The sequence below is a fragment of the Littorina saxatilis genome, linkage group LG14 (assembly GCF_037325665.1).
Source record: "Littorina saxatilis isolate snail1 linkage group LG14, US_GU_Lsax_2.0, whole genome shotgun sequence".
Lineage (NCBI taxonomy): Eukaryota > Metazoa > Mollusca > Gastropoda > Littorinimorpha > Littorinidae > Littorina > Littorina saxatilis.
Window position 1 is genome coordinate 42,129,457 of NC_090258.1, and position 9,706 is coordinate 42,139,162.

General features: G+C 41.2%; 1 protein-coding gene across 1 annotated transcript in view; it reads left to right on the forward strand.

The window, feature by feature from the left end:
- Positions 1 to 1,620: 1,620 nt before the first annotated feature.
- Positions 1,621 to 9,706, forward strand: part of LOC138947794 (uncharacterized) — a 24,411-nt gene continuing 16,325 nt past the window's right edge. The window contains exon 1 of the mRNA XM_070319356.1: positions 1,621 to 1,936. The gene's annotated coding sequence lies outside the window, so the exon portion shown is untranslated. The remainder of the gene's footprint in view (positions 1,937 to 9,706) is intronic.

Sequence of the window (9,706 nt, forward strand, 5' to 3'; positions counted from 1 at the left end):
CCAAACGGGATTGCGCCAAAATGGGACGTGGAGCTAATGGTACATGACATGGTGGTAAAATGACACTTGGCCTGTAAAATGTCGCAAAAATGGGATGGGGGCGAAATGGGCTAACGGCGAAACGGGATTGCGCCAAAATGGGATGTGGAGCTAATGGTACATGATATGGTGGTAAAATGACACTTGGCCTGAGAAATGTCGCCAAAATGGGATGGGGGCGAATTGGGATAACGGCGAAACAGGACTAATAGATCCCTTGACTTGGGGTAGTGCGACTCTGTCACTGCTAGCTTTCCACTCGGAGGAAGCGACCGGAATTTCCCAACGATGGGACATCCTAGTAATGAATTTTTTTTTTTTTAATTCTTAAAATTAACAGAGTCGCGCTACCCCAAAAGTCTAGGAATTTCGTGTTTGTCCCTTGACTTTGGAGATGACAAGAAAATATCGGGCGCAAAAACGTGATTTGTAAAATTTTTCACAACATATGTCGCCTCGCGCCATGTATGTGATGAAACCATGCATATAGCTCTGCGGGAGCTCTGCACTTTTGGACGTCCCCATTTCACTGCTGTATACAGCAAACATCGTCCCCAAATACCTGTTTGTTTCTAAAAAATCACGCTGGAGGTTGCATTTTATGTAATAACCTCCTGAAATGAGTTTTGACACTTTAGAATGGCATTTAACGCTCATTGAAGTTTTAACAAACTTTCTAACACCTAAAACATTCATAGCACCGATAACGTAATTGTAGCTCTGCACTTTGTGTACACATACGTCCCCATTTCACTGCTGTACAGCAAACATCGTCCCCAAATGCCTGTTTTTCTAAAAATCACGCTGGAGGTTGCATTTTATGTAATAACCTCCTGAAATGAGTTTTCACACTTTAAAATGGCATTTAACGCTCATTGAAGTTTTAAGAAACTTTCTAACACGTAAAAAAAAAGAGACCCCAAATGCCTGTGTTTTGAGCAAGATGGCATTTTGATACACAGCCGACCCCAAATGACTGTAAAACCACCTATGTGTGTGTGTGTGTGTGTGTGTGTGTGTGTGTGTGTGTGTGTGCGCGTGCGTGCGTGCGTGCGTGTGTGCGTGCGTGTGTGTGTGTGTGTGTGTGTGTGTGTGTGTGTGTGTGTGTGTGCCTGAAATATTGACTACGTGTTAAACAATTAACAAAGCAAACTGCTACCCCTTGGTTGACCTGTTGCCTTTCTTCTTGTCTGATCCAGAAGCTTACATGTTCATAAGTAAGAACATGTAACAGCTGTAGCGAACAATGCAAGAAATATTAAAGTCAGATTATCGTCCGGATCTCTCTCTCTCTCTCTCTCTCTCTCTCTCTCTCTCTCTCTCTCTCTCTCTCTCTCTCTCTCTCTCTCTATATATATATATATATATATATATATATATATAGATGAGACAGTGACAAAAGGTCAGGTGTCATGTCTACTGTCCCGAATGACACACGATTGCTGACATTTCACCATTGCCAAAAGAATAAACAAATAAGAAATAGGTAGAAAATGAATGTGAAAACTGACTTTGATTGTTGATCAGTATTTTCTATACCACTAACAAATAATCTACTTACACATAGCTGTTTGGCAAATGTATGTTGCATGGGACACACTGACATGAAAGTGGAAAATGTTTTTCCCTCTAGAGAAACTACATATCAAGTTACACTTTTTGTGCTCTTCCATTCCAGTTGGCAATCAATTGTTAACGCATGTTATTAGAAAAAATAGAACGAAAACAGATTAGATAGAATGAAATATGTACTGGTGATGTCATTTGGGATATACTGACATGAAAACGTCACCTTTTGTCATTGTCTCATATATATATCTTTTGGTGTGGTTATTTTACTCATACAATTTCTGAAACAGGACGCTCTGTGACGAACTATTCTTCGTGAACATTTGCAGTATGTATTCACTTTGTTTCAACTTGACGTAAACAAATTTAAATTTGTTTGTTTGATGCTTTTGAACTTTGCAAAATACATGTGTACTAACAATCTGTGTTTACATGGTTTTTTTTAAACGTAATGTAACCAGACTGCTTTTTACATTTAGTCAAGTTTTGACTAAATGTTTTAACATAGAGGGGGAATCGAGACGAGGGTCGTGGTGTATGTGTGTCTGTGTGTGTGTCTGTGCGTGTGTGTGTGTGTAGAGCGATTGAGAGTAAACTACTGGACCGATCTTTATGAAATTTGACTTGAGAGTTCCTGTGTATAATATCCCCGGACATTTTTTTCATTTGTTTGATAAATGTCTTTGATGACGTCATATCCGGCTTTTTGTAAAAGTTGAGGCGGCACTGTCACACCCTCATTTTTCAATCAAATGGATTGAAATTTTTGTAAAGCAATCTTCGACGAAGGCCGGACTTTGGTATTGCATTTCAGCTTGGTGGCTTAAAAATTAATTAATGACTTTGGTCATTAAAAATCAGAAAATGGTAATTAATATTTTTTATATAAAACGATTCAAATCTACGTTCATCTTTTTCGTCATTATTTTCTGATTCCAAAAACATATAAATATGTTATATTCGGATTAAAAACAAGCTCTCAAAATTAAAAATATAAAAATTATGATCAAAATCAAGTTTCCGAAATCGATTTAAAAACGGGAAGAAGTAGAGCCGAATACCAGGCTGCGCCTGGGAGCCAGGTGTATGCCGGCTTCGCCGGCGCACGAAGGAAAGGAGATAAACGCGCAAAACACTGGAGACCTTCTAAAAATAGTAACGTGCAGTGACCTTCCAAAAATAGTAACGTAGTAACGGGAATATGGATTGACGCCACACGGAGGAAGGGAGATAATCGCGGCTGAAAACACTGGAGAAGATAAGGAAGAGTTACTGGTAGTGGATCCCGACAACAACAAAAAAACAAAACAAAATCGGTTCAGCGCGCACAGCGCTGCACGCTGAGAGCACGTGTTGAAATATCTCATCGATGAGGTTGTGTCCGGGGTGTAGCTGAATACGGTGTCCAAATTTGAAAAAGATCCACCGAGAACTTTGGCCGTGCATCGCGAACAGACAGACAGACAGACAGACAGACAGACAGACAGACAGACAGACAGACAGACAGACAGACAGACAGACAGACACTAGTCGTATATATATATATATATATAGATATATATATCTCTTACACTCTCTCTTTCTTTTGCTCTCTTTCTCTCTCGCTCTCTCTCTCTCTCTCTCTCTCTCTCTCTCTCTCTCTCTCTCTCTCTCTCTCTCTCTCTCCCCCTCTCGATGTATTTTCTTTCGATTACCTCTCTTCCCGTCCCCTGTCCTCATCGGTCCCGTGCTCCCCACTCGCTGTCAGTGATGTCTGTCCCGTGCTCCCCACTCGCTGTCAGTGATGTCTGTCCCGTGCTCCCCACTCGCTGTCAGTGATGTCTGTCCCGTGCTCCCCACTCGCTGTCAGTGATGTCTGACGGCGAAGAGGCCAAACAAAAACCACATGCAGAGGATTCCACCTCGCTTCAACACTTCCCGACACTCTCTGTCACATTTCTAACTGTTCAAGGAAAGACCTCACACCCCTCTCCTCCACCCAGCCACCTACATTCACCCCTTACCCCCCCCCCCCCCCCCTAACGTGTCTCAATTTCTCCAGCCTTTCCCTCCGCCCTTCGTTACCCCCAACACGTGCACCTTAGCGTGTTCACCGTCACCCTCACTGTCCCCCCCCCCCCTGTCCCCTATTCCCAGAGCCGATGTGCACGTCCCGAAAATGGGTGCCACACAAACGGAAGAGTACAAACTGCGGGGTCTGATTCGTTGAAATCACAACAAATCTCAATTTCAACCAATCCTACGCCGCGTCTGGCTCCCACCCGGCTGGTAACTTTCTCGTGCACCAAGGCCCTAGTCCTTATGTCGCTTGGCTGTTGCCTTTCGGGCAAGTCTTGGACCTAGAGAAGGCTTGTTAAATCACACACACACACACACACACACACACACACACACACACACACACACAGACACACATCAAACTGATAGCCTGAAGACTGAAAGTTTTCGAATCTTCCACATGTTAATGACATTCGTGCTTAGCATAATTTGCCTTGTGTAGGTGAGCAATGCCTCCTTGAACGCTGTTGACGTGACTGCAGCAGACAGCGCTGTTTGGAGATGGTTTATATTGTTTATTGTCTCTTCAGCATTTTAATGCTACTCGAGACTGGCTTTTTGGAGACTGGCTTTTTGGAGACTGGGAGTGGGGTTGAAGACTGGACAAGACTTGACTCCCATCACAGACACTGTCTGTATGTTGGTTGGTTCTTTGTTACGAGCGAGGCCGATTCAGCTCACATACGAAGTACATAGAAAGAATGGAACAACACAATACAATACAGCACAACCCATTCAACATAATGCAATGCAATGCAATACAGCACAACCCATTCAACATAATGCAATACAATGCAATACAGCACAACCCATTCAACATAATGCAACACAATACAATACAGCACAACCCATTCAACATAATGCAATGCAATGCAATACAGCACAACCCATTCAACATAATGCAACACAATACAATACAGCACAACCCATTCAACATAATGCAATGCAATGCAATACAGCACAACCCATTCAACATAATGCAACACAATACAATACAGCACAACCCATTCAACATAATGCAACACAATACAATACAGCACAACCCATTCAACATAATGCAATGCAATGCAATACAGCACAACCCATTCAACATAATGCAATGCAATGCAATACAATGTTTGATTACCATTGTGTATTGTCTCTTCAGCAGGTAATGCTATTCGATACAATACGATACAATACAATACGATACGATGCGATGCGATGCGATGCGATGCGACGCGACGCGACGCGACGCGACGCATCGCATCGCATCGTATCGTATCGTATTGTATTGTATCGTATCATGCTAAATCGTCAAAGAATCCATCATCATTGAAACTCATGCCGCCACCAGACCGACAAGACAGATCCCTCGCACAAAGCGTTTCCCTCCGTACGACACTTATTCCAGCGTCGCGGACGACGCTGGTATCCGCGACGCTGGTATCTGCGGTCGGGAAGACTTTCCACGAATTTGCCACAGGGCGCCGCCATGAGCAAAACTCTCCAGCCAGCGGTAAAAATAGCCAGCGGGGCGATATCACTTTGTCCGCCCGTCGCTGGGCATATCAGCGCAGTTCAACGTTGCCAGAGACCAAAGAAGCGCTTTACTCAGGTCGCAGCGCGCAGCGGCTCACTGGAGGAATGTTTGAAAACTATCTGTGCTCGACTGCGAGCAGACCACAGGCACATTACACCCAATAAAGTTTGGACTTGTACTGGCAGAGAGCGAATGCAAATTCTTGTAGGCATACACAGACGCAACATAGCATATACAGACAATAACACCCACTACACTTCAACTGCATATGAAAGGAATAAAAATAAATCCGCAAATCGCGCACAATACACCAGTTAGAAAAACAAGGAGTACCAAAGCGGCGTGCAGAAACTAAACTGACTCGGAGACTGAGAAGAAACATTTATCACACGATGTGGATAGCAAACATTAAAATAAAACAGATAAGTCAAGCAAAAAATAAACACAAATATCGAAAACACAATAAACAAAGGTAAAGAAAACAAAAAGAGATGCTTGCCGACAGTCAGTGTGTGTGTGTGCGTGGTTTGTGCGTCAGCGGGGTGTGTGTGTGTGTGTGTGTGTGCGTGCGCGTGCATGCGTGCGTAGGCTACGTTCTTGCGTGTGTGCGTTCGAATGAGAAAGAAGAGAGAGAGAGGATTGAACAATGAGGTCACGCTCTCTGTCACATGAATACATATACACACACTGAAGGCTACTTCGGACACGAACACTTGCCAACAACTGTGGTTGGACATGCTTTTGAAATGTAATATTTTTTCGACATGATTTCTGGACATACGAATCCCGCTGTGTTGCCTACTGATGTTGCGAATGATGAAGGTTTTGAGTTGACTGACCTTGAGGAGGGATTGCATCAGGCGTTTATCGTCTCAAATTATATCCTTGCTACTTTTCAGGAGTCAACTATTGCCATTCATGGTAACTTGGATAGTCAATGTTTTTATTTGTTTGATTCCCATCAAAGAAACAGAAATGGTAACCATTCTTCAAATGGCGCTGCAGTTTTGATGTCATCAAGTTAATTCCTTTGCAGAATTGATTGATTTTCTCAAAAGCCATTATCAATGTGTTTTGTTTATCAATTAACACCTGTTCATTTCTGTCCAACTGCAATGCAAACTCAATGTGGAGGAAACAAGGATTCATTACAAACAAGTCATCCCTGTACATCAACAGATTTATGTACCTCAATCAATACTGCTAGTATGAGTGACAGGAATCTAAAAGAAACAAGTCGCGTAAGGCGAAAATACAATATTTAGTCAAGTAGCTGTCGAACTCACAGAATGAAACTGAACGCAATGCAACGCAGCAAGACCGTATACTCGTGGTCCACCGCTCACGGCATAGGCAGTGAAATTGACAAGAAGAGCGCGCGAGCGGGGTAGTGGTTACGCTATGCTGCATAGCACGCTTTCCTGTACCTCTCTTCGTTTTAACTTTCTGAGCGTGTTTTTAATCCAAACATATCATATCTATATATTTTTGGAATCAGGAACCGACAAGGAATAAGATGAAAGTGTTTTTAAATTGATTTCGAAAAAAAATTTTGATAATAATTTTTATATATTTAATTTTCAGAGCTTGTTTTTAATCCGAATATAACATATTTATATGTTTTTGGAATCAGCAAATGATGGAGAATAAGATAAGCGTAAATTTGGATCGTTTTATAAATTTTTAATTTTTTGTACAATTTTCAGATTTTTAATGACCAAAGTCATTAATTAATTTTTAAGCCACCAAGCTGAAATGCAATACCGAACCCCGGGCTTCGTCGAAGATTACTTGACCAAAATTTCAACCAATTTGGTTGAAAAATGAGGGCGTGACAGTGCCGCCTCAACTTTCACGAAAAGCCGGATATGACGTCATCAAAGACATTTATCAAAAAAATGAAAAAAACGTTCGGGGATTTCATACCCAGGAACTCTCATGTCAAATTTCATAAAGATCGGTCCAGTAGTTTAGTCTGAATCGCTCTACACACACACACACACGCACACACGCACACACGCACACACGCACACACACACACACGCACATACACCACGACCCTCGTTTCGATTCCCCCTCGATGTTAAAATATTTAGTCAAAACTTGACTAAATATAAAAACAACCAAACGCAAATGTACTACTACTTCTACGACTCGTTTGAATGTAAAACAGAAATGTAACACTATCTGTGACAATGACGGTTCTACGACTCGTTTGAATGACGGTATAGATCGAACCTTAACCCACAACTACGAAAATTTGTGTCAGACTTTTTTGAACAGGAAAATATGCCTCTGTTCAACAGTAACCAAAACATGGAAGATGTTTTTGAAACTTTACAGAAATGTAACACTAGCCTATCTGTGACAATGTTGCTTTTGAATTGAACCCACATTTGTTGAACAGGAGAGAATGTTCCTGTTCAACAGTGCCCAAAACACTGAATCTGACGTTTTTGAATCTTTTCTGTCATCTAACTGAATCTGACGTTTTTGAATCTTTTCTGTCATCTAACCCAATTGCTCATGACTTCATCGATCTTGAACATGCCTACTTTTCAAAGAAAGACAGACAAAAGCGAAATCTGCATGTTAGCCATCTGCCTGAAATGGTCAATGCACTTTTGTAAAATTGTCACAGCTGTTATGCACTTTTGTGAAATGGTCAGTGCTGTTGTGCACTTATGCAAAACTTGGTGCTGTGCTGTTAACATTTGAACAAAATGCATTTTTTTCAAATGTTTAGTGCAACTTGCTACTATATAATCGCTGTATGCGCTTTGTGGTAATAATGCACTGTTGTGAAAAGTTTGCGCTAAATGTTGGCACTATGCATCATTGTTGGAGCACCCTCCTGTAGATGCACCATGCTGAAAAATGTACTTATGTGAAATGTTTCGTGTAAATTATTGTCACAATAATGTTTTGTGCGCCCCCATGTATGTGTTCTGTGCTAATAATGCACGGTTAAAATGTCCGTACACATTTTGTGGCAATATGTAATTGTTAGTGCATCCTCCTGCGGATGCTTCGTGCTAAAAATGCACTTCCATTAAAATATTGTACGCTCATGTCAACTGGTACTATATTTTCAATTGTTTCTCTGTCAATTTCAGATGTTTCTTTCCAATTACTTCAGTATCTCCCTGTTGCAATTCCAGGTGATTCATTATGCATGTGCCAATTTGAGGTGTTTAATTCTGATTCCTGTATTTACAGTGTAAAATTAAAACTATTGTTTTCAAACATTCCTATGACACCTGGTAATGGTTCTGTGTTTTTTTGTAATTTGTATTTTGTTTTTCTGCAATAAATATTTGAAATGGATCTGAGACTGACTTACTACTTTTAGCACTCTTTTTCACCACATTCCCACGTACAGATATTGCAATATCAACTCTTCCTTTCTACCTGTTTCAAACAAGCTCTATTTTTTAATTAAAAAGTGTTTTTTTCTTGTGGCTGTTTGATCAATTCATAGCAAGCATTGACTGAAATAAACAATTTATATATCCAGCACAACATGCAATTCATTAACTTTTGACCCTAACCTTTAACACTTCCCAAAATAAATCTTTGGTGGACATTGCATCGACGCTGTTCATTTTGAATGAACATTTTTCTTGTCTACCTTTGCGCTCGGTTGGAGAGCGACACAACGGAAATGCGTGGTGAGGGGTTGCGAGAGTTACCTCCCCTCCGCCTCCATTTTCCAAACATGTCTCGTGAAGCGAAGAAAACGAAAAAGCAAAGTTGTCCCCCCTGAATCTCGGAGGTGTCTCTCTTTTTTATGCCGAGTTGAGTAGGGTGCACTTAAATCGCCATATTATCTGAACATAATATGGTGTGAGAGGAAAAAATATGTTGAAGAGAGAATCTTGAAATGTGGGAGAGAGACGGGTGGTTAAAGCTTCCGTGTTGACTGAGACCTCAAAGCAGCCTTAATACTAGACATGAAAGTTATTTGATGTACAGGGTGACACACAAAAAACGGTCACGTGGTGGTGTCCTGGATGGTATCGGTCGTCCAGAGTGTGATTGTCTGTTAGTGTCTTTACCATTGAGGTTACGCACAGTCCCATGGGTTCTGAACTTGTTGACCCATCTGTAGATCATTGAGTGGACAGGAAATTCACGACATCCGAACCGTTCTTTGAATTGCATTTGAGCTGCATGGATTGACTTCAGCCGAAAATATGCCTCAACTATAAATGTCTTTTCCTCCGCAGTCCATGCCATCTCAAATTTGGTACACTCATAGAACATTGGTTCCACTTGGTAAATCTGAAAAATTAAAAGAATGGATTAATTATTTCAAAAGTTATTCAAGTTTAAGTGATGACTTTTGTTTTTGCCCCTTGATCCAAGTGTGCCTGCATTTTTGTGCGCCGGTGAAACACAGAGTGTTTGTAGTACAGACTTGACACTTTGGGGATGTCTGCTACATAGGCTTGACCTAATGTGGCTGAAGTTTTCTGTTGATTTAAATACAATTTCTGAAGTTATTCGACTTTTGGT